Below are 26,687 nucleotides of genomic sequence, written 5' to 3'. Positions count from 1 at the left end.
GTGTAGGTGTTTCAGCAGATGTCTGGGCAGTTGAAATCCCCCATAAGAACCAGGGCCTGTGATTTTGAGGGTTTTTCCAGCTGCCTCTATAAGGCCTTATCAATTTCCCCATCCTGATCAGGTGGCCTGTAATAGACACCCACTACAGCATCACGCATGCCAACCTTCCCCTTAATTCTAGCCCACAAACTCTCAACTTGCCCCTCATCCTCACCTGGACACAATTCAGTACATTCCAGCTGCTCTTTCACGTAAAGAGCAACTCCATCACCTTGCCTGGCTGGCCTGTCTTTCCTAAAAAGGACATAGCCATCGATGACCACGTTCCAGTCATGTGAGCTGTCCCACCATGTCTCTGCAACAGTCACCACATCATAACCCCTTGCCCATACACAGACTTCCAGCTCCTCCTGTTTATTTCCCGTGTTATGTGCATTGGTATACAGGCATTTCAAGAAGGAAGCTGATTGTGTATGATTCACATCCAAACCCTTGGCAATGGCTTACCACCCTTAGACTCAACACTATCAGGCCTAGTTTTATTCCCTTCGCCCTTTAAAATTAGTTTAAAGCCCTTTCTATGAGCCCTACTAACTCGGTCAAAGGGATCCTTCACCCCTTTTGATAAAGATGGGCTCCACCTGTCATCAGACCTGGCATGATGAAAATTTCACCATGGTCAAAAGCCTCAAAGTTGTTTTGGTGGCATCAGTCTCTGAACCACCTGTTAATCAGTTTGCTTTCATTATTTGTTCAATATTCTTCCCTGCCATGAGAGGAATGGAGGAGAACACTGCTTGTGCTCCCGAGTCATCTAGCATTCTCCCCAGTGCCCTGAAGTCCTTTTTAATAGCTTTTGTACTCCTTTCCATAACCTCATCAATACCAAACTGCATTACCAACAGCAGGTAGTAGTCAGTTGGCTGCACCAGACCAGGAAGGTTCCTGGCAACATCTCTAATCCGGGCCTCAGGGAGGCAGCAGATCTCTCTGTGAGATAGGCCTAGTCGACATGAGACCTTCAGTTCGCTTCAGAAGGGAATCACCTACTACTATAACCTTTCTTTTCTTTTTAATTGAGGTAGTGTTAAGGCAAAAGGGTGACTGACTTACCCTAGGCAACTCTCAACTGACTCTCAACTCAACTGACTTACCCTAGGCCAAGTGGCCCTACATCTCCATATTCCCTTGCCTGGCCCTCAGCTTCCAAAGCCTGTTGTGCAAGGGCAACTGGGGAGGAATGAGTGGCCAGGAAGAGATCCACTCGCCTCCCTTAGAGGAGACCTGTATCCATTCCTCTCCATTTCTTGAGTACCCTCTGTTAACCTGGCTAGAAGATGATAGGGAATCCTGTGCTTCTTGTGAAGGCTCAACTTGCTTTTACCTCAGAGACTATAGATTCTGAGCCCACCAGCCTATCTCTCTCTTGCACTCCCTGATGCTCCTGAGACTTTCCACCTCCTCCTTGAGTTCAGCCACCAGGCTAAGCAGGTCATTCACCTGGTCACATCGAACACAGATGTTGTCTTTTACATCATCTGTTAAGAGGAGTCTTTATCTGGGTCGCCACATTTCTTTGAAAAACACATTTTTCCTAGGTTGCTACCATAGTTGCCCACAGCACCAACAGCTCACAGCCACTCCTCCGCTCTGGATGATTCACCAGGAGACCCCTGTGTCTGCTAGATTCACAGGAATTTTCAGATCCTCTCACCCTTGAGGCTTTTGAATCCTGGACTGTGGCTGTGGCCTCAGCTGGCCCTGCCTCCCTCACAAGGGCTGGATCAGTGCATAGGCTGGAACCACTTGAAACAGGCAACCTGGCTGGAGAAAAATGAACCCCTCAAGGCCTGTTCTGCTGCTCCACTGACTGACCAGGGACAGTCTGCTCTGGGCCCGAAGGCTGATCGCAGTGAGTGATCAGAAACATATCTGAAAGCATGTAATTTATTTCATTTATTAAAGAAAGGGACAAAGCCAGCTTTGAACTGTACATGCATGACAAACACAAATTTATGTTATTGGTGTTTTCAATAGGGTAGTGTAAATTCTAGGTATGTGTAATACTTACCAACAATTAAACCGATTTCTGAATGTGATTGACTTTTGGGAAACAGAGCATATCCTCTTTGGAGGTCACTGTAGCTGTAATATACTTGTAGACAACAAAGCAATAAAAAGCACTATGTCAGCTTTGTTAAATACGAAGTAAAATCTAGAAGTAATTGATAATTCTGTAATCTTATTTATAATTGTTACTATTAGAGATGGTATCTACTTTTATTTTAATTTAAATTTTCTGTTTAACTACTCCCGTTTTTAATTGTCAATTTTCAACAATAACTGAATTCAAATCTATGGTTTAACAACTGCAATTTATTAAGAACTGACACTTTATAAGTAAAGTATTGAAAGATTAGCAGTGAATTATGTCCCAGCCTGCACATTAAGGCACTAGCTTGTGCAGTAAATGTTACAGACAGTCTGCAACCTGAAATATTAATATTCTAGTGCTTTGGAGATCACATTAATTACAGGCACTCTAAGAATGCAATAATTAGACTGTTTTACAGTAGCTGCTAAGATTAGTTTATACTGTAATTTTTCACCCACTACAAAGCTCCATGAATAAATTAACTGATCACCAATCTCTATTGTCTGCTTGAAGTTGTGTTATTTTGAAAGGAAAGCAACAGGAGTGGTGGGCATCTGACCAAGTGAAGTTCCACTGCTGCAAAGTCAAAGATAATTTGGCACCAGAAGGCAATATAAAGTCATGAATGTTAATGGGACTTTCTCATGGCTGGAAACCCAGTTCTGCCTGTTACCAAAAGAAGCTGCCCTGGAAACAAGGATGTTGCTGGAATGCTTCCAAGCAAGATTTTTCCTATGTTGTAAGATGCTTCCAAATATGCAAGAAAGTTTGGGAGTACAAGCTGGGCTGTGACTCAGCTCTGCAGTGAGAGTTCAAGTCAGCCCTGAGCTTTGCTGTGTATTCATCTGTGTGGAAAAGCAGAAAAAAGATCAAAGGAAGAACAGTAAGCTTGTTGTAAGTAAAAAAAAAAAAAGTATTGGTGCCTGATGAATAGGAAGACAATACTAATCAAGACAATACAAATATTACAAGATTTTTAAAGATTGTAACTTGAATTGTGTGGAAGTTTAGCCCAAACTAGACAGGAGAGAGAGATGAGTTGAGATAATGATGGAGAGATCACTCAGCAATTAGCATCATGGGCAAAACAGATTCAACTTAGGGACAAAAAGTTTTGATTTATTAAAAAAACAATTAGAGCAGGGAGATGAGAAATAAAACCATCTTAAAACCACCTCCCTCCACCTCTCCCTCTTCCCAGGACTCCCCTTCCTTTCCCACTAGCAGTACAGGGGATGGGGGATGGGGTTGCAGTAAAGTTCAATATAGATAGACTTTGCCGCTGCTTCTTCTCAGAAGGAGACTTTCTCACACTTCCCACTGCTACAGTGTGGTGTCACTCCCCACAGTCTCTCAAAAACTTCTCCAGTGTGGGTCCATCCCATAGGCTGCTCCTCATGAACTGCTCTGGCGTGGGGCCTCCCACAGGGGCAGCTCCTCACACACTGCCCCAGTGTGGGTCAGCCACCTGGACAACAGTCCTTCAGGTAACAACTTCTCCAGCCTGAGTCCCTCACAGGATCATGAATTCTGACATCAAACCTGCTCTGGTGTGGGCATTTCCCCCATGGACTCCCAGGTCCTGCCAGGGACTTGCTCCAGGATGAACTTCTTACGGAGTGACAGCCTCCTTCAGGCATCCACCCACTGCGGCATGGGGTCCTCCACTGGCTGCGAGTGGGTCTTCACTTCCTGGTGGTCCACCATGGACAGCAGGGGACAATCTGCCTCACCATAATCCTCATCACAGGTCACAGGGGAACCTTTTCTTTCAGTGCCTAAGCACTCTCCTTCTGCTCCTTCTCCACTGACCTTGGTATCTGCAGAGATGTTTTCACATTCTCACTCCTTGTTGCTGCTGCAGTTTAGCAACTGTGCAACAACTTCTCCTTCTCAAATATATTATTCACAGAGGCATTACCTCCACAACTAATTGGCTAGACAGGTGCAGGGTCCAGCTTAGAATTGACTGGCCCTAACCCTGTGAGCTACAGAGGAAGCTTCTGGCAACTCTTTGTTTAAAGAAGCCACCACTGTAGCTACCCCACTATCAAAAAACCTGGCCCAGGCAAAACCACTACAAGTTGACACTATACAACACATCTCATATATATTTATTAAGAACTATTTAACAAATTTAGTTTTATATGCCTTTAGAAATTGATCAGGAAAGAATATTTTACAGCAGTTAGTGCAAAATATTTGAACAAATCAGCACTTAAAATCATATTTGTGAATGTTTGGATACCTAAATCTGAGGAAGAATACTTATCAATTGACAAAAATAAATGGGTTCCTTATACATCCAACTAAAGCATTTGACATTATAGAAAATGGACACACATAGCTAGTCTTTTTCTCAGGAAACTCAGAGTTTGTTTTTTTGTGTTTTATTTTTTAAATTTGAATAGTAACATATTCAAATCAAGACATGAATAATCTGATTCAAGGCACCGTGTATTATACCTTGGAGTTACAGAGTGTTCAGTAGATGATTAAGGCTAAGGGAATTGATTGTATTGAGAATAAAACTTCAGAATTCTGTATTGGTTTAGAATCAGTAGCATATTCTGTGCAATATCAACACTTCTGTTTTCTTCTTACTATAGTAGTATCTATGAACTCCAGGCATTATGAGGATATTTGCATGTGTAACTTGGTATACATAAAAAAATTAGGAATTTATTACTTTCTTCAAATCAGTTTTCTTGTCAAAATTTCATCACATTCATAGTTTTCAATTTACATTTTTTATATATAAAACTTGTGCTTTTCCATCAAGTAGGAAGTCTTGGTTTTATCAACGATAGTGGTTGGAAGAGATGTCAAGAGATCATTTAATCCAAACTCCTGCTAAAGCAGATCTACCTATATCAGGTTGCAAAGGAATGTGTCCAGGTGGGTTTTGAAAGCCTTCACAGAGAGTGAAACACCCTGGCCAGCCTGTTTCAGTACTCTCTCAGTTCAGAAACTCTCACAGAAAACCTTTCCCTTGTGTTTAAGGGGAACTTTTCCAGCTTATGTCCATTATCCCTAGTCCTGTCACTGGACACAACAGAAAAAAAGTGTTGCCCCATCCTCCTGACATCCACTCCTTAGGTACTTATAAGTGTTAATGAGATCCCTTCTTAGTCTTCTCCAGGCTAAACAACCCCAGGTCCTGCAGCCTTTCATTGTAAGATGTCCTAGCCCCTTGATCATCTTGATATCCCTCCACTGGACTCTCTCCAGAAGTTTCCTATCCCTCTTGATTTTAGGAACCCAGAATTGGACACAGTACTCCAAATGAGGCCTCATCAGGGCAGAGTAGAGGAGGAGGAGAACCTCCCTTGACTCACTGGACACACTCTTCTTGATGCATCCCAGGATGCCATTGGCCTTCTTGAACATGAGGGTACATTGATGACTCATATTTAGTTTGTTATCAACTATGATTCCCAGATCTTTCTCTGCATGATGTGCTGACCTCTCTCTAGCCATGAAAAAACCTTACTGGCATGTATTTTAGTGGTAGAATAATGAACTAGAAGGTAAATTAATTGCTCAAGGAGAAATGAAGTTAACAGCAAAAGGTGAAAAAAGGAGAGTTCAGTTGGCATAAAATCAAGGTGATAAGAATAAAATTAATCAAGACACCAAGAATCTTGAAGGAAATATAATTTTAATTGTCTAGATGTCTGTGCCAAAATTATTGATGATAAATAAAACAAATTAGAACTTCATATTTATGAGCACAAAATTACCTTAATTGGCAGTACTTAAACTTGTGGGATTCACATTATTTGACTGTTAAAATCAATGATTATAAATAATTTATAGATTAAGTGAACAAAAGAGGAGAAGGAACATTGCCAAATGTTGTACCAATTAATTCTGAGGTATTGAAAAGTCTGAAGAAAACCATGTTGAATAATTATGTCTTGCTATGTATAAGATATCTATAGAACGATGCTATTTCTAAAAGTAGTCTTCCATTTTCTAATAAACCAATTTCTAACATATTGGAATTTGACATTAAATATTGTGACACATGATCTCAGGAACAAAACACTTTATAACATGTGCTACAATTGGAGTCCAAACTATTATTAAAAATTGCTGACACTAAAAATCTACTGGACGTCCAGTCTTACATATTAAGTGAACAAAATCAGGTAAGAAAATAAATACCTAAACAAATAACAGAATCACAGAATCAGAGGGCCATAGAATCACAAAAAGTTAACGGTTGGAAGGGACCTCATCTAGTCCAAACCCCCTGCCAGAGCAGGACCACACAGGAAGTCATCCAGGTGGGTTTTGAAAGTCTCCAGTGAAGAAGACTCCACAATAGATGGAAAGTGTTCTAGATTCCATGAGTGAAAAGGTAATTAAAAAGTCTTTAAATGGAAATGAAAATATCTATCAAAAAGAAATACTCCATATCAAGTGATGAGAAGGGAAAAATAATAATGATGAGAAAATTTGAACTATAGAAATTCATAAGTAAACTAATAGTTAATTAAAAAAAAAACAAAACCAAAAACTCCATTGCTTACAAAGTTAAGAAAGAAAAATTCTACTAGTGTCAACATGCTTAGTCACAGACTGAATACAGAAATACTATAGACTCTTTGTTAGCTATTAAACCTTATCTTCAGTAGGTAGCTTCAAGCAAATACTTACTTGTAAGTTCAAAAGAAGAGAGTTTCACAGTTCAGCCTGGACTGTACAAAACTAAGCTTGTGTTTTTTTAATATCAGTACTCACTCTTTTCTACTATTAGTGCACAGGTAAAGCAAAGTGAGAGTTTAATAGTACCACATGGCTTCAAATCTCAAATTTACACCAATAAAAATTATACCTCCATATTAACTGGTTACATTTAAATGCAAGAAACTTTGGTCTTCATTGACTTACCTCTTGTTGCCATGCACTAATGAACCATCTGCATGATACTGGACAGTTACAGGATATACTAGCATTGTCAGTAGCAATGCAGAGAGTGTGTCCAGCAGGTCAAGGGAGGTTCTGCACTCCCTCTACTCTGCCCTGGTGAGGTCTCATCTGGAGTCCTGTGTCCAGTTCTGGGCTCCCCAGCTCAACAGGGACAGTTAACTTCTGGAGAGAGTCCAGCGCAGGGTCACCAAAATGATCAGGGGACTGGAATATCTTCCTTATGAGGAAGCTGTGGGAACAGGGGTTATTTAGTCTAGGGAAGAGAGATTGAAGGAGGATCTCATTAATATTTACACGTATATAAATGGTGCATGTTAGAAGGTCGGGCCATCCTTTTTTCTATTGTAGCTAGTAACAGGACAAGGGGTAATAGGATGAAGCTGGAGCACAAAAAGTTCCATTTAAATATAAGAAAAAACTATTTTACTGTGAGGGTGACAGAGCAGTGGAACACACTGCCCAGGGAAGCTGCGGAATCTCCTTCTCTGTGTGTTTTCAAAACCCACTTGGACGGATTCCTGTGTGACCTGATCTAGGTGGACATACCTAGAAGCTTTGACTTCCGTAGAGGGGTTGGACTAGATCTCTAAGAGTTTCTTTCAACCCCTACCATTCTATGATTCTATGAGACAAATGTGTTTAGTTATTATGTCTGTACTTCAGGAAAAGCAGTATTTATTCATTCAAATTGTAAAGCATGTTAAGTGACACATTAACATTAAACATTTTTAAATTGACTCACTTATACCAGTTTTGAGCAAGTTTTTGAAGACTGGAAATTCTTGGATACTAGTTGGAAGTTAATGCTAAGTCAATATTTAGAAACGGTAAATTATCCAGGGTAATAGATCTGGTTAATTATAGGTTTGTCAGACTGATATAGATCATGAAGAAAATAATGGAAAAGTTGGTACAGGGTTCGATTAAAACGGAAATAGGTGGAACTGATATAATTAATGTCAATTAACATGGACTTATGAAAACAAAGTCTTATTGCTTGAACTTAGTATCTCCTTCAAATACAACTGAAAATTTGAGTGATGCACATAATATCTTCCATTGACTTTGAGTTATTCTATTTTGATGCAGCAACTTGAACAGTACAAAATCCTCTTGCAGTATACTGTATGGAATCAAGTCTGGTTAGTACAAGGGATGGCCCTGTACTGAACTCTCTCAACTGACAAGAGGCTAGATCAATTTTTTTTCCATCATTTGACCTCATAAGACTTAATAAAGCACATCCCACACTGACACAATGAAAGAAGTTTTTTTCTTTGGGCTTATTTAGTGCAGTTAAAAATACTCTATTGTTCTATCATTCTAATCATTAGTAGGAGCCCTTTCAAAGGCTTGGAGGTGTGTTTGAGCAGGGTTTATGAAATGTTAATAGCTCCTCGTTTTTAGTGTGATACATTCAATCTTTATACATCAAGTATAGTACAAACATTAAGATAACATCAGATTTTTTTCTACAACACAAGGAAACAAGATTGTTTGCTCTGATATAAAATGTGGCATGCATATATCCAACACAATGAAGCACAAAGCCAAGAGGAAGCAGCCATTCAAACTCCAAATGCAAATACGTTGCAAAGTCTAGAAAAAAAATACTAACTTGATCCTTTGAACAGAATTGTCTTCAGCACCAGTCTTTATCTCTCAGCAAGCCTTTGAAGTTTAGTGCAGCATTCCACTTAGTACACGTTCCACTTCCAGTTCTCTTACAGGCATTTTTCCATTAGGTTGGTTGTTACTGTACTGTACTTCATTGCATTCTTTGGTATCTTCTTAGCTTTGGTATCTTCTTTGGTTTATGTACCAAACAACTTTTGCTATTTTAATCATTCATTTCAAGATGAAAATAAGTGTTTAATTATGGAACACGACTGTTATAAACACACAAAATGGCTATTTATCTCATTTTATCCTAAATTTACACAAATAGTTATAGTGCAAATTTTCAGTTTATCAAACGTAATTAAATCTGTACAGATAATTGTATGCACATATATACAATATATTCAATATAATAAATATTAAAACATAACTGCAGTTAATTAATGTTCACACCACAATCATTATATTTGCTTTATTTAATATACACTTAAAGTTCAAACAGATGAATTCCTATCTCTATCATACCAGTATGGAATCTTTAGAATGAAGCTTCACAGATGAACTGAGAAATCTGGCCATTTACTATTACTGACTTCTATGGGGGCAAAAAGACCGTATTAACCCCTACTGCATCATTATCAGCTGTGCTATATTTGACATCGGTTGTGTTGGTCTTGTAAAAGCAATAATTTTCAGACTGATTTTTAATTTTCAGAGATTTTGAATGGGAATTTGGCTATCTAAAATAAAGGGGTTTTGTCCATTCTGCCTCTTAGGATAGTCAGATATAGATTCAATGTGGATACTAGTTTGACAAATATACTTTCAGGAATTACTTATTGGGAATCTTGTTTATGGGCCTCTGTACTGACATCACAGACCAGCCTGATTTTGAGCCACATCCTCTGATGGCATAAAAACTAACTTTAATAATGTTGTAATTATTAATGCTAGTAAGCATGTTAACCTGTTGAATCTACATGTAAATGTGCCATTATTTGTTTCTTCTCTCAGACATGCTAAGATGTTCATAGGATTTTCTTGCCTATTAAAGCAAAAGCTAAACTTTCAACTAACCTGCATAGCTCTGGATGCTCAAAAGATTACAGCCTAAAAATGCACATCAATGTGCAGGTGTAGAATTCTGAATAGATTGATGTTCACATACAAGCACATGTATACACATACATGTAATTTTGGTATAAACCCTAGCAAATCTGTTTCTCCTTAGGTTTAACTTCTCATATTTAACTCATATTTAACTTCTGACACTGCTCAATGTCTCATTAAGATTGCTTTTCACTTTAAGATTGGACTTTATTTATCTGCCTTTGAAAAATAATCATAGGAGACAAAATAAATGTAATCTTAAGTATCAAAACAAAGCCAAGCTGGTAGAAAGGCATGGCCATGTCACAACATCGTACATCTTTTTTTATTTCCACCTTGCTCTTTTTATACTGGATTATAAAACCAAAACCGAAACCAAGTGAGCTTTATAGGTTTATATTCCTAAAATGTTTCCCATCAGCACAGAAGTCAACATGGCATTTTAAAAATGAACAGTAAATCCTTCAGAATTACTTGGATTTAGGTCATTCTGATAGCAGCAGAATGCAACAGAAATGTCAGTGTGAAAGTAATGACAGAATGGTAAGAGTTGGAAGAGACCTGTAGAGATCATTTAGTCCAACCACACTAAAGCAGGTCTAGCTAGATCAGGTCACATAGGAATGCATCCAGGTAGGCTTTGAAAGCCTCCACAGAAGGAGATTCCACAACCTCCCTTGGCAGTCTGTGCCAGAACTCCATCACCCTCACAGTAAAGCTTTTCATTATGATTCAGTGGAAATTTTTGTGTTACAACTTCTTTTCATTACCACTCATCCTATCACTGGAGACAAGACGTTGAATATTTTGGTTTTTTGCCTCCAAAATGTAAAAAAATCATGCTTTAGATCAATTGTCTTCTGTCTCAGCATATTTATAAAGTTTATAGTCTGTGGAACAAGGCATGATACTGTAGCGAAAATGAAACATGGATATTCCTACTGTTATAATAACTTTATTTCCATTAACTGATCAATAATATAGCTTCAAACTGTCAATATTTTCTTCCTCACTTGTCATGGAGTCCATGCTACCTCTCTCAGTCATGGGTTTGTGTAGAGTCATTTCTGTTAATGAGTAAGGGGCCATTTCAGTGGAAATTTTTGTGTTCCAGCTTTTTTTCATTATCCCTCAGGACAAAGGGTAATGGGATGAAGCTGCAACACAAAAGATTACACTTAAATATAAGAAAAAACTACTTTACTGTGAGGCTGACAGAGCAGTGGAACAGGCTGCCCAGAGGGGTTGTGGACTGTCCTTCCTTAGAGGTCTTCAAGAGCCGCCTGGACATGTTTCTGTGCAACCTGATCTAGGTGAACCTGCTTTTGCAGGGGAGTTGAACTAGATGATCTCTAAAGGTCCCTTCCAACCCCTACCATTCTACAATTCTATGATTTTATGATATCTATATTTTTTAAGAAGAAGCCAGACGAGGAGACTTCTTCCTCTTCGTTTTTTACCTTTTTTTCTAGCTGGTGGTGGTTCAAGGACTTGGAAGTGAGAGAGAAGTGACCATGTGGACCTCAAGGGCAGCAAGGGAAGAGGAGATGTGCTGGAGCAGAGATTCCCCTGTATCCTGTGGAGAGCAATGGTGAGGCAGAGATTTGTTTACACTTTGTAAATGACTCCCTACCACAGGCAGTGACTATGCACAGAGGAGGCTGTATTCCATGTGAAGGACCCTGTATTAGCATGTCATGGTTTGACATGACAGCCTTTTCTGGTAAGGGGGAAGGGGCTGCAAAGATGGCTCCTGCAAGAAGTTGCTCACAACTCTCCCCAGCTCAGAAAAGGCTCACTTCTGGGGCTGAGCCAATTAGACGCCTCCACGATCACTTTTTAAGAAGAAGCCGGAAGGGGAGGTGTCTTCCTCCATTTTCTTTCCTTCTTCTGCCCCTTCTTCTCTTCTTCTGGCTGGTGGTGGTGCAAGGAGTAGGAACAGTGAGAGAAACAACCATGTGGACTCCAAGGTCAGTGATGAAAGGGAGGAGGTGTACTGTAGCAGAGACTCCCCTGCATTCTATGGAGAGAACTGGTGAAGCTGAGATTTATTTTCATTTCTTTAAAGACCCCACATCAGCGGGAGAGACTCATTTTGATAATGAGCCCGCATCAGGGGCAAAGACTCATTTTGCTAAAGCTGACCCCGGACCAGGGGCAGCGATTCACTTCATTAAAGGCCCTGAGCCAGGGACAGTGATTTTGGCCGGAGGAGGCCTTGTCCCGAGGAAGGGACCCAATATCCACAGCTGCAACTGTGGGGAGGAACCCACGACAAAGCAGCTCATTAAACTTAGGCCCAGAAGAGGCCTTGTCCCGAGAGAGGGACCTTGCAACTGCAGAAACTGCAACCGCGGTGAAGAATCCACGTCAGAGATATTCACCAAGGACTGTGTCCCGTGTGAGGGAACCTGTATCGGCAGAAGCTGCAGCTGCTGGGAACAACCCACACCAGAGAAGTTTGTTAAGGACTGTGTTCCGGGGGAGGAACCCCGTGTTGGAGAAGGGGAAGAATGCCAGGAGTCGTCCTCATCTGAGAAGACAGAAGCGGCAGAGCCCATCTGTGAGAGACTGACCACATCCCCCACTCCCTGCCCCCCTGAGCTGTTGGGGGGGGAGGAGGTAGAGATATCGGGAGCAGTGAGCTGGGCCCGGGAAGAAAGGAGGGATGGGGGAGGGAGATCTTAAAGTGCTGGTTGTAATTTTCTCATCATCCTACTCCCTTTTTGCTTTTATTCCGTTCTGTTTCTTGTAGAATAAACTTTCCTACTTTCCTCTCTAAGTCGAGTACTAGAGTCTGTTTTGCCCAGAACCATAATTGGCAGTGAGCCCTCCCTGCCTTTGTCTCAATCCACAACAATCTTGCTTATCTTTTTACTCCCATTTCGCTGGGTCCTCCGCCATCTTAACGAGGGTGGGGGTGAATGGGGGCATCGAGCGAGAAACTGTCGTGGTGCTGTTGTGCTAGCTGGGCCAAACCACGACATAGCAGAAGCCATAGATGCTGGGAAGAACCCACATCAGAGAAGTTCGTTGGGAACCGTATCCCATGGGATCGACCCTGTATTGGAGCAGGGGAAGAATGCAAGGATTCATCCTCCTCTGAGAAGTGGCAGATACCAGCTGTGAGAAACTGACAAAATCCCCCATTCCATACTCACCCTCACTGTTGAGGAGAGAGAAGGTAGAGATATCAGGAGCAGTGAGCTGAGCCCAGGAAGAAAGCAGGGATGGGCGAGGGAGATCTTAAAGTATTGGTTGTAATTTTCTCTCATAATTTTCCTCTGGTTTTGCTTTTTTTCTGTTTTATTTCTTGTAGGTAGTAGAATAAAATATACTACTTTCCTCTCTAAGTCGAGTACTGGAGTCTGTTTTGTATGGAACCATAATTGGCAGCAAGCTCTCCCTGTCCTTGTCTTAATCCACAACATGCTTGGTTATTCTTTTTTTTCCATCCCATCTCGCTGGGGCCTCTGCCATCCTAAGGAGGGTGGTAGTGGATGGGGGATAGTGAGTATGACTGTCGTGGTGTGCTGGCTGGGCAAAACCACTATGTTCTCCTTTAATCCCTCTCCCCTCAGATGCAATGAATCACAAGATGCACTGGTTTGACCTGATAGGGATTGTTTAATCACATTAAGTTCCTCCTCTGTCTGATTCCATATAGACATGACCAAGGGTAATGATACATAGATATTTCTTCTCTTGAGAAGACTTAAGACTTACTACTATTTCCTCTTCTATGTTGCATTTAAGTCAGAGCATCATGGAAAATATTGAGTTGAGATTAACTATGGCCTGCAGCTGTAACATTGGCAATGCTCAGCATATTAATGGATTTTAACTTGTTCATTAATATCAGTGGTCCTACTGAGCAACAGGTTTTCAGTAGAGTGGATCAAGATTCATTTATTCACCTGAATATTAATTTCAAATTGTTCGTCTATGGCATGTGGTTAGTATGCTAGGTAAATGACACACATACATTCTAATTAATTGTGGTTTTGTCATATTGCTACACATTTTTACTCTCCATCATCTTGTAAATAACAAAGCAAAGCCTACAGTTGAGAAAATGGTACATGGTTCTGAAATTTCCAGAGTAAATTGTACATTTTTTTCTTTTACTGGTAAAATGCCAGTGAATTTAGTCAACTTTTCAAAGCAACCATCAGGTTTTCAATATACTTCCTTTACACTTCTTCAAGGTAATTTTGTTGTGATTGCCATAATTAAGTAGATAAGTATAGTTCCAATATGTGAGACAAAATGTTGATGCCATCCAGCACTTTAAATGCCTTTCAGTGAAAGAAGATTTCAAATGGCCTTTGAGATACTTTCACTGTGTTACAGCTAAGCAATGAGCTGTCATAGTGAAAAGAATGAAGGCCAAAACTTCTTTTCTTCATGTGTATTTGTAAAATCTATAAAGTGATCTGGGAATATCACCTGATGGTTAGTGAAAACTAATTTTAAGCAGAAAAAAATAAATGAATGGCTAGAGAATCTTCAGGATGTATAAATTCCAGACTTTCATTGAGTTTTGATCCTGCACATGTGAAGCTGTCTCTTTGTTGATGCTGTTCATTTTAAATAAAAGGAAAAGCTGACATTTTCAGACGAAAATAAATATGCTTAGTAAGTCCTAATTATTGTTCCAGGAATAGCAGGAAAAGAACCAAAGCAATTATCAGTATGCAAAACTTTTTTTTTAAAAAATGATACTTTACGTTTTAGCAATTGCCACCTTTGAAAGTATTTTTTGTTTCCACTTTTTATTCTAGCTCTTTTCAAAGCATACACGTCACAACATAAAAGCTTTGTAAACTTAGCCTGATAACTATTTTAAACATCAAATTACTTTTGTTCTATATCTGTGAATAATGTATTATATATATGCCTGGATTTTTTCAGTTGTCTTCTTGCCTTCTTATGGACATTTTCTTTCTCATATTCATCAATATGAATGATGTAGAAATAGTAAAACTCCTACCGATTAGTAAGGACGTTCTGAAGTGCAGCTGTCTCATTTCCACATTCCTTTGGCTTCATCTTAGATGATGAAACCCACAGCTCTGTCTTCTAATGTTATACTATTACTTTGTTTTCCTTAAATATGTTTAGGAGGTCAAGTCTCAACTTGTATAATGGATGAAGGCTCTATCAGATGGAATCTCAAGCGAAAATACCAGCATTACCTCTGAAGTATAAATATATCATAGCTCTTATTTTCCTCTCAGATTTGTTTATTCTCATCCTATGATTCATGCACCGTCCATTCATTTTAGTCCTACTACTGCTGACATTTGAAGTTGCCTTTTTATCTGAGGTGTTATATGAGGAGTTGCAGCATAAAATAGCTTAAGGTAACCAGATATGTAGTACTTTTTTGTTGTCTATCTGTTTGGTGAATTTTATAGGTGACAAGTTATGGAAAGAGTTGACCCAATCAGAAACTCTTAGGAACCTGAAGGCACTTCATTATTTGAGGTCTGAGATAATTTTATGTCGGTCAGTGAAACTTAGTTGTTCACCCCGACTCAATCTATCAATCAGAACATGATAGGCAAAAAGAAAGAAGATAATTAAAGAGCAACAATAAAGGCATTCCAGAGTAAAGAGACCGTGGTACAAAGTTTAAAAAAAATTATATTGTATCAATTGACACTCTGATATAGCTTGTTGACATGTTTACACAGTCCCAGCTATTGTGTTTCAGAAGAATTACAAGAAAATTGAATTAAAGATTTGTGGATGCAAAAAGGCTAAGAAACTTGAGGAATAAAAGTTGCAAAACCACAGAGGACGTGACTGGAACATTTGGCATGGAAGCAAGGCAGGGAGACTGAGAGAGATGATTCAAACAAAGCCTGACTCTTGACAATGAGCAGAACAAATACATGTGACAGGCAAGGGCGGAAGACAGAGATCAAGATTTAGAAAACTCGAATAGGTACAAAATTGAACAAAGGAAATGGAGTGTATATGATAAGGACTAAACTTTGAATTTATCAGGAAAGCCTGTAACATACAATAGAAAGCATGGATCCAAACAAATATGTATGTTAACACTCATTCGAATCTTCTAGTTAAGACCTGAATAAGGAACTGAGGGATTTATTCTGTTTTTCTAAATTACAACCTTCTCTTTTTTTTTTCTAGTAGACGTAATAGATATCTGTAAATAGCTATAAAGGTGGAAATGTGTTTGACTTTTCAATTATGTTAAATATAATCAAAATATGACTCAAGTATTTATTATTCTTGCCATTCTCAAAACGTAACTTTCTCCCATTGCTACATTTTACTGTGTTGTCGTGGTTTAGGCCCATCAGGGAACAAAGGCCTCGAGTACCGAAGAGGCTGAGGATTGCTCGAGGGCAGGGAGGGCTTAATTGCCGCTTAAGGTTCAGGACAAAACAGACCAGGCTACTCGGTTTGGGGAAGAAAACAGAAGGAAAAAAACCCCAATTTAATGCAACATCAACTAAAACATACCTCCAAAAACCCCAAACATAACCAAAACGAAACAACACAGAGGAATACATCAATGAAGAGTCCAACCAGCCTTTTTAAGAACACCTTCTTGCCACACCTCCCCTCTTCCCGGGCTCAGAGCCCTGATCCCGGCGTTTTTACCCTGTCCCCTCCTGAACGATTCGGGGGGGCAGTCAGTGGGGATTTCAGTTAGTCTGTTCCCGATAGCTTCTGCCGTTTGTCCCTCCTCAGGACGGGTGAACTCCACACCAGTCCTCCACGCATGGCAGACCTGCACGGGCTGCTCCGACGCGCACCCACTCCAAAGGCTGCAGCTCCTCTCTGCCTCTCGTGTGGGGCTGCTCTGCGGCACACAGGCTCTCCAGCACGGCCTGGGCCATGGCCGTCTCCCCACACAGTCCCTCACCCGTCCGGGCTCACTCACATGGAGCTGCTGGTGGCTCTCAGTCCTGCCACGGATCTCCATGGGTTTCAGGGGCACTGCCTGCATTCTCTCCACGGCTTGCAGAAGGGTCTCCGGTCTACTGCTTCTCCTTCCTTCCTCCTTCTCTGGCTGAAGGGTCCGCGTGGTCGCCTCCATCTTGTATCACTCTTACACCTCCTCACTCGCATTTCAAATTCCTGTCCCCTAAATAGTGATCACAGAGGCGCCAGATTGGCCCAGCCGGGCCGGAGGTGGGTCTGAACCCAGGAGCCGGGGGGGAGTCCGCAAACTCTTTACCGGGTCTTCACTGCAACCTGCTCCCCTTATTACTAAGCCAAAAGCTGCTTCTTGCTAAACCAGAACATGTGTTCATTTTCAGCCTTTCTTTTTTTTGTGCAAAAATAGATTAGTGATTGAAAAAGAAAGTCTTACCTAGGAGACAGTAATATAACTTTCATATTTTTCCAAATTGTTTTTGAAAAATGTTTTGAACTGTGGCCACTATTTAATAGCTAAATATGAGAATATAATAATGTGAACAAGAATTCCGAACTCTGTTACTTATCTTGGATTTATAATACATATATTTCAGCTTAACTGTTAAGAGAAAGAATCTAGAAACTCTAAAGTACTGAAGTTATTTCTCAGTTGTACATGCTTCAGCTTTGGAACATGCTTCAGCTTTGGAACATGCTTGACTGAGTTAAATGTACTTTCAGTAACATTCTCAGCAAACAAAACCCCTGAACTCTAACTAAGAATGAAAAAAGAAGACTGTCTTTGTTCATACAACTGTTGCCTTATGGAATTAAAAATAATATATGAAAATTTACTGATATAGAACAGCTACTCTTTCATCTATAACTGGTTTAAGTTTGTCTTGGAATTCTAGCAAGATATAGTAAGTAATTTCACACAGCATGTTTTCAATTCCGGCTGCAGCTTGCTTTAAAGATGTTCTGTATGTTCTACTTTCAGAAAAATTTGCACAAATAATTGTACATTGTAAGTCAACAACATTATTCAGGAAATCTGCAAACTTTTCTAGACAGTGTTTTAAAGCTTGTGTAGCACACCGTATCTCAGTTAGTCAGCTGCAAAACTGATGGAGCAAATGTTTTTATATTTCTGTATCTCATGCACAGAAAAATTGTCCAGATATTCCTCCAGTCAAGTGTCTCTATAATTTTTTGCCTTTACTTTGTAAACTTTAGTTGGACCAGAAAACAGATCAAACTCCAAATGCCATTAGAGAATCAGAAGATACCACAGAACATTTCCCTTTTTTTTTTTTTTAATGTATGAAAAATATATCTGTGCTTTCTCATTCTTCAAAAACAGAGCACTACCTTTGGTTCATATCCCAAGGAAAAAAAAGAAAACTGTGTTAGAGCAAAGGAGATCTAGGATAAATTCAGATGTCAAGAAGTGGCCTTATGCTACTGCCTGGTAAAGATATTCAAGGAAAAGCTACTGAAACTTTGTACTTGTAATTTATTGGAAGTGAAAAACAAGTTCAGTTTCATCTCTGCTGATCTATCTTTACATTGTCAGAATTATAGCTCTATAAATTCAGATAAATCCCTCCCTTCATATCTACATTTCCTCCTCCCTGCCCCCCCAATTCATATATCAGTAACTCTGGAGTGATTATTTTAAGGAAAATGGAACTCCCACTAGAATAAAACTAGCATCAGTAACTAAAAAATGGGACATATGACTGGAAATTGTAACAATTAATTAATAATTAGCTAATGTACTTAAAGCAAAACTTGGCAAACTGTCGTCATCACATCATTCGTAATAGCATAAACTATCGTAGTTTGTCCTGCAAGTAATTTAGGAATGTTATTAATCTAATTTCAGAAGTGTCAAACACTAAACTACCCAAGCTCTTTTTAAAATGTACATAGTACAACTATATTTATATATAAAGAGATATTAGAATAAATAAAAGTCTCAGCAGCAATGTCCTGGGATAATAAAAGCAAGCTTGCATTTTTTGTTATCCAGTAAGGAAAGTGGTTTCCATGGTGAACATGATTTCAAGAAGCATCCTGAGGTCTCGTATCTCTTTAAGGTGAACTCACCTTGATCTTCTAGGTTTATTTGAAAGCATTGCAATTTGTTGTGGGCCTAAAAGTAAAAATGAGTTTATTACTTTATCTTCTTATTTTTTTTTTACCAATATCAATGTCTTGAGCTGTCTCAATCTTTTTGATTTATAAGTTTTATTAGCAGTTTGAATGAATAGTGAATAAGAATAATATACTTGATTGACAAGGAATATTTTTTATTTTGAATGGAATGAGCATGATTCCTATTCATTTCTGATTGTTAAAATATAAAGCATAAACCGATTAGGATCTTCAGGTATATGCACTACTCTTGCAAGATATTCCATATGCCCTAGAGATGATTCTGTAAATCAACATTTCGTTTGTCTGAAACATTCCCACTAAACCAATTTCAGATCCTGTTTTCAGTTTATCATGCTATTTTGTTATTTCTTCTTTGGCATATCTGCTAAGCTAGAGTAAGCATGGGTCTTGCATTGCACAAATAACTACTTGTAGTTTGGCATAATGAATATACAAGGGTCGATTACTGCATCCCTTATTTACCCAGAGTCACAAAAGAGGCATTTTGTCCTCAGAGTTAGAATTAAGTTAATACAAAATGAATTTGATGTTTCTAAATGAAGTGTCATTTAGATGACATCGAATAGAAATTTATATTAGCAAGTACAATAGACTTGAGGTAGTCTTATTTTAGTACCCCTAGTAGCCTCTTAAAACATTCTAGCCTAGTCCTCAATTTTAATTATCTTGAAATCTCATATAAGTTGTTGCACTTATGTTAGTCATTGAAAGGTAGCTAAATATTGTCTGTATTGTCAGCTGCTACAAAGACTTGTGGATATTTAAACTATTCTAGTTTTTATTGTGAAAACTGAAAAAAATCTAATAGAAAAGCAAGGGCATAAACACATCACAAAATGTGTATATTTCTTATAAAATACCATTTACAATATTAAAAAAACATTAGAGAGAAGAGACAACACTGTGAAACAATTGCAATGGGTAGTAGAGCTTGAAATCTAAACCTACTGCTAATCAGATCTGCAAATAGAATTTGACCAAAGGAATCCTGGGACACTACAGTACCTCTAGAAACAGGAAGCTTTGGTATTTCCCACTTGTGACAGCAAGAAGTTTTGGTATTTCCCATGTGTTACGGGTCTTTAAAATAGTGGCTGCCAGAGCTACTTTAGATCTTATTTCTTGAGGTACTATGTCGAAAAGTAAAAATGATAAGTATATATTTGGGTAATTTTGCTGTGACTGGATGTCAGGTGCCTACCAAATCCACTCTTTCACTCCCTCTCCTAAGCTGAAAACCTGCCTGGCACATTGCTGGCTCATGTTTAGTTTATTATCAACCAGGACACTCTGGTTCCTCTCTGCAGAGCTGCTCTCCAGCAGGTCAATCCCCAGCCTGGGCTGGTGCATGGGGTTGTTCATCCCCAGGTGCAGGACTCTGCACTTGCCCTTGTTGAACCTCATGAGGTTCCAACTCTCAAGCTGGTTGAGATCCTGCTAAATAGCAGCACAGCCTTCTGGTGAATCAACCAGTCCTCTCAGTTTGATGTCATCAGTAAACTTGCTGAGGGTACATTTTGTCCCTTCATCCAGGGGATGAGGTTGTTGAAGGTGTGTTCTGTCCTGGAGAAACTGGCTGCCTATGGCTTGGATGGACCTACACTGTGATGGGTAGAAAACTTGCTGGTGGTCGGGTCCAGAGAGTGGTGGTGAATAGAGTTAAATCCAGTTTATAGCTGGTCACCAGTGGTGTTACCCAAGACTTGATGTTGGGGCCTGTTGTGTTTAACATCTTTATCAATGATCTAGATGAGGGGACTGAGTACATTCTCAGTTAGTTTGCTGATGACACCAAGTTGAGTGGTTGTGTAGATCTGCTTGAGGACAAGCAGGCTCCTCAGAAGGACCTGGACAGACTGGATCAATGGGCTGAGGTCAATTGCCTGAAGTTCAACAAGGCCGACGAGTCCTGCACTTAGGTCATGACAATCTTGTACAATGATACAGGCTTGGGACAGAGTGGCAGGAAAGCTGTCCTTTAGAAAAGGACCTGGGAGTGTTAATTGACAGACAGCTGCAAATGAGCCAGCAGTGTGCCCAGGTGGCCAAGAAGGCCAATGGTATCTTGGGTTGTATAAAAAATAGTGTGACCTGCAGGACCAGGGAAATGATTGTCCCCTCATATTTGGCGCTGATGTGGCTGCACCTGGAATACTGTGTTCGGCTCTGGGCTCCTAACTACAAGAACGACATTGAGATGCTGTAGTGTGTCCAGAGATGGACAATGAAGCTGCTGAAGCATCTAGAGAACAAGACTTATGAGAAGCAGCAGAGGGAGCTGGGGTTGTGTAGCCTAGAAAAGAGGATGCTGAGAGGAGACATGATCACTCTCTACAGCTAACTGAACAGGAGTTGTAGTGAGGTGCGGGTCAATCTCTTCTCTGTAGTACTGGATGGTAGGACACAAGGAAATAGGCTCAGGTTGTGCCAGGAGAGGTTTAGACTGGACATGAGGAAGAACTTTTTCACCAAGAATATTAGTAGGCATTGGAACAGACTGCTCAGGGAGATGGTGAGGTAATCATCTCTGGAGATGTTCAAAAGAGGATGTGCTGAGGGATACAGTTTAGTGATGGGCCTGGTAGTGTGAGTTTAGTGGTTGGACTTGATGACCCTAAAGGTCTTTTCCAACTATAACAATTCTAAGAAAAGCAGAAAGATATGAATGAGTCTTTCTGTGTTGAATCACACTGGTTCAAGAACCAACACAGTTCTTGTTGAGAACTTGACTCAATTCTGCTGATCACGACAATCTGGGTTCTGTCATTCAGACAATTCTTGACCCACCTCACCATCCACTCATCCAACATACACTATCTGAACTGTTCTATGAGGATGTTATGGGAGATGGTTTCAAAAGCTTTGCTGAAATCAATCCATTGTTCTCCCCTCATCTAGCCAGCCAGTTATACATACTCTCATAGAAAGCTGTCAGATTGATCAAGCACAACTTCTCACAGATTGGTGAATCTGTGTTGACTGCCCTGATAACCTTTTATTTCATGTGTTTTGAGATGGCATCCAGGATGAGTTGTCCCATCATCTTTCAAGAGATGGAGATGAGGCTAAACAGCCTGTAGTTTCCAAGGTCCTCCTTCTTGCCTTTTTTGAAGACTGGAATGACACTGGCTTCCCTGTAGTCCTCAGGCATCTCATCAGTCCTCCACAAATGACCAAAATGATGGAGAATGGCTTTGCAATAACATCAGTCAGCTCCCTCAATACTTGTGGGTGCATCTCATCAGGACCTCTAGATTTGTAGCTGTTAAGCTTGCCCAACAGATGTCTTACCTCATCCTTGTCCACCAAGGAAAAGTCTTCCATTCTCCAGACTCTCCTAGTATCCTCCAGGGACTGGGCTTCCTGAGGGTCGGCCTTGGCAGTGAAGACTGAGACAAAGAAGATATTAGGTAATTCTGTCTTTTCTGCATCCTCTGTCACCATGACACCCTCCTTGTTCATCAACAGATTTACATTCCCCCTAATCTTCCTTTTGGTGCTGATTTTTTTTAAAAGCCTTTATTACTTTCCTTTACTTCCTTTGCCAGGTTTAGTTCCAAAAGGGCTTTAGTCTTCCTAGTTTTTTCCTGCACACTTTGGCAATGTTGCTAGACTCATCCCAAGCAACCAGGTCCTTTCCTCACCTTACATAGATTTCTCTCTTTTTCTTGTGTAGTTCCAATAGTTCTTTTTTCATCCATGCAGGCCTCTTGCCTCTTTTTCCTGATTTTCTACTTGTGGGGTATCACGATCCCATTGAGTTTAATTTGTCAGAAGTTAAACCCCCTTGCTTTCCAGCTGACCTCAGACAAGTCTAGGTGGCTGGGAGTGGCTGGGCTTAACTGCTGAATGATGTCCAATCAAACAGGTTATCATGTTTAAGTTTCATGCATTCTTGGGAAGAGAATTAGGACTCAAAATGGAGTCAAGTGCTAAACTATTTGACAATCAAAAATCGACAAGGAAAAGAGAAAGGGGAGAAGAAAAGAAAAGGAAGAAAGAGAGAAAGGATGCAATAGTCACCACCATGAGTCCACAGCGCCCCTGGCAGTTCACTTGTCTGTCGAATGTTCCACCCAGTCTGGTGTGAAGTTGAGGAGGAGGGAGAGCCCCCCAAGCCCCTCTGCTAGTTCTGCTCTTAAACGCACTCCTTTTGGCAACCCATGCCTGATGACGCCTCTGAAGGGTCCTGGAAAGTCCTTAAAAGTTCTTGGAAAGTTCCCAAAAATCCAGGAGTATTCCAGAAGGATTGCAGTCCATAACAGACCTTAGGCCTGGGTGCATACACAGGGGAGTTAGGCCTGCAGGACGTGTGTCACCAAGGCAACAGTGTCTCCCATGGGTAGAGTCCTTGATGGCTGGAGTAATGTGGTCTCAGTGGTCAGCTATGCTGCCAGCAACGTTGGCAGCATATCACTAGTACCTTACATCAGGACACACAGATCTTGGGCTTTAGGGAAGTGGAATTTGAAGATCAATCAGTTTTTTGGGTTGATCAACCATCTTGGATCCTGTCCCATGAGATTCTTCCAAACAGGTATTTGAAGAGGCCAAAGTCAACTCGCCTGAAGTCCAGAGTCACAACCCCACTTGGTGTCCTGCTTCTTCTACAGAGGATCCTGAACACCACTATGTCACAGTCACCACAACCAAGGTTGCCTCCAACCTTCACAACCCCAATCAGACCTTATTTGTTAGCGCAAGGTCCAGCAACACATCTCTCTTTGTTAGTTCCTTGACAGCTCGTGACAGGAAGTTGTCATCAACATTGTGTAGAAATCTTCTGGACTATGCATGTTTGACTGAGTGGCTTTGCCAGCAAAAATCAGAGTGGTTGAAATCCCCTGTGAGGACCAGGGATCGTGACTGTGAGGCAGCTCTCAGCTGTTTGTAGAACAGTTCATCTACTTCCTCTTCCTGATCGAGTGGTCTGTAGTAAACTTCTACAATAGCATTACCCACACTACCCTGACCCTAATTCTCACTGATAAACACTCAACCCACGCCTCATCCCCACCTAAGCAGAACTCAATGCACTCTAATTGCTCTTTCACAGAGAGAGCAACTCCACCCCATCGCCTCATTTACCTTTCTTTCTTAAATAACACATATCCATTCATGTCTGTGCTCTACTCATATAAATTTATAATTACAAATTATAAATTAAATAATTGAATAATTAACTGATAAATATATAATTAACTGAAGTCAGGAAAGATATTTAAATCGAGGCTGAACTTTGTTAAAAGATAAAATGGCTGTATTTGTCATAACTGAATGTTACAGTCAGAGAAATGTTAAGTCTGATGTAGATAAAATTTTGGCAGAAGAAATAAAAAAACCCCTACCTTAAGCTCCATTATATGAGACTTGACTGAAGACTTCAGTGATAAAGCCTGGTAAAGCTGACGGAATGCTTGTAAGGAAGTGGTCAAAGTAGATAGCGGTTGTAAATTTTATTGGTAGTTGTATGTGTGATCTATTGGATGTGTGTGAAAGATCTACTGGAAAGTAATTTCATAGTGGAGAAGAAGAAGAGATACATTTTACATACTCAGAAAGGGGAGATGATTTCCAGATGATCAACTTAGAATTTTCTGTGTTCTATGAAGTATTTGTTTAAAAAAAAAGCTTTTCATATGACAAAATTATTATCAGTGGTGTATTTGAATACTTCATTTTGCTTTCTGTAATCAAAATGTCAATGATCTTGTTTGGAAGTAAATGTTGAAGACTATCAACAGAAAAAAACCTGTTCAACACTAGCATTTTACATGCCTTCTTAGACTGGCCTGACCTCTTACGTAAACATCTTCATAGTAGCTCCTTGGAGATGAAAGCAAAGGAAGAAGTTTCAATCTCTTCCTATTTATTAAGTAACTTTACTCTTAGAGGTGATGAATTTACAGTGATTACAACTTACTGCATCTGGGTTTTTTGTTCATTTTGGCAATTTTTTTTAAAATTTTCTCTAAAGATGTATCGTATCTTCATAAATATTACAACGAAGTTTTGCATATATATGAGAAAAAATATTATCTTAATAATTAAAATTATATCTCCAAAAACCAAATCAGCAATGTGCCTTGCTTCTTCCGAATTTAGCTACGACAAGAAAGGGAATGAGGCTGAAAGAAAATGGCACTTTTGCTTGAAGACAACTAACTATTCTTATTCTGAACATACATTCAGAAAAGATATGATGGTGTCAATTACTGATTATCTAAAACAAGTCATATAAATATTTTAACTGACTGAAGATTGATAATAGACATTGTTTTTCGGATGTATAAGCTAATTCTCCTGTCAGGTTATGTGGAGATTTATGGTTTTGCATGTATGTGTGCAATCAAAACATTCTTAAGTGAAAATCAAACAAAATAAGGCCAAAAAACATCAAGTCAATATTCAGGAGTTCCTTTTGTTGTAGTAAGTGCAGTAGTATCATATGACAAAAGTTCAAATAAATCTTACTTAAAACTTAACCTTAATGCACTTTTAAAAGCTATTCATAATACTGAATATCATTAAATATTAAAACAGTCATTACATTATATATCTTTCCTTTATTTTCCTTTATTTTTCTGAAAAAAAAATCTTCAAGTTCCTTTAATTTATCTCTCCTTGGGTCCAAAAGTCACTGAGCAAAGCTCTCTAGATAGATGTGATTTCCCTTGTACTTCCATATTAAACTAATTTATCTTTCCTATGATTTTCATGTCTTCAAACAGGAAATGCTTCCACTCACAAGCCTTCTGTTGAATCCTCCGTTATGAAGGATTTGTCTGACAATGTTAGTGCATACAAGAACATTATGTAGTTAAATTCTGTGATCACTAAATCTAGGGACTCATGAGACCATTTTCTGCCTTTTTAGACAAACCTTAGTATCAATACAAGACAATGCTTTTTTTCAAGGTTAAAACCCCCAAATAACTTGGAAAAAAAAAGAATGTAAAATGTACTTCTATGGAAATAAATGTTCTACATTTCTTATCCTGGGCAATCCACCTGAATAATTCTGAAAATCCATTTTGATACTAATTCAGAAATTGTTCTCTTCTATCTAGTTATTACCTTTACAATTGTAATGCTTCTGCTGGCATTTCTTATGTGTCAGATTCTCTCTTTGCACAACAAAAACATACTATGGAGCCTCTCTAGACAACAGACAGTTGCAATCAGACTCTCTATTTATTTAATTTGTCAAGTTACTGAAAAACTGTGTCTCAGATACATAACATCAAGGGAAAAATTAACTTTTGTATATATTTTGGGAAACTATGAGATGACATCAGATTAAAAAATATTCAGTGGTGTCAAGGATCTAAATTTTAACAAGGAATCCAGAATCTCTGTGGAAAACATTATTAAATTTAGTCATCTTACGTATTTTCATAAGATTGTATAAGAGTATAAGATCTTCAAGTAGTTTTAGTGGAATTGGAAAATCAACAAAATTGAGTTGGCTTTTTTTTTCTTTCTAATCAGACCACTGGGCAGTATCAGTGTGTTAAAAAGCCCAGAAGGGCAGAAATATAAATTTAAAGAAAAACATATTGAAAGAAAACAAATTCATTGTTTAGACACCTGATTTTCTGACCACTTCTTTTTTCTTAAAGAAACTGGTGCTCACTGTATTCCTTTTTGGGTGAATACACACATCGAAACACTGACTAGACTTTTTATTTTGTCTGTAATACGAAATAACAAATTAATGACACAAAAATGGAGTAAAAATATGGAAAACATGTTGTTTGGGGGTTTTTTGTGTGTGCTC

The sequence above is a fragment of the Colius striatus genome, chromosome Z (genome assembly GCF_028858725.1).
Source record: "Colius striatus isolate bColStr4 chromosome Z, bColStr4.1.hap1, whole genome shotgun sequence".
NCBI classification, from domain to species: Eukaryota; Metazoa; Chordata; class Aves; order Coliiformes; family Coliidae; genus Colius; species Colius striatus.
This window is presented reverse-complemented; position numbering follows the sequence as displayed.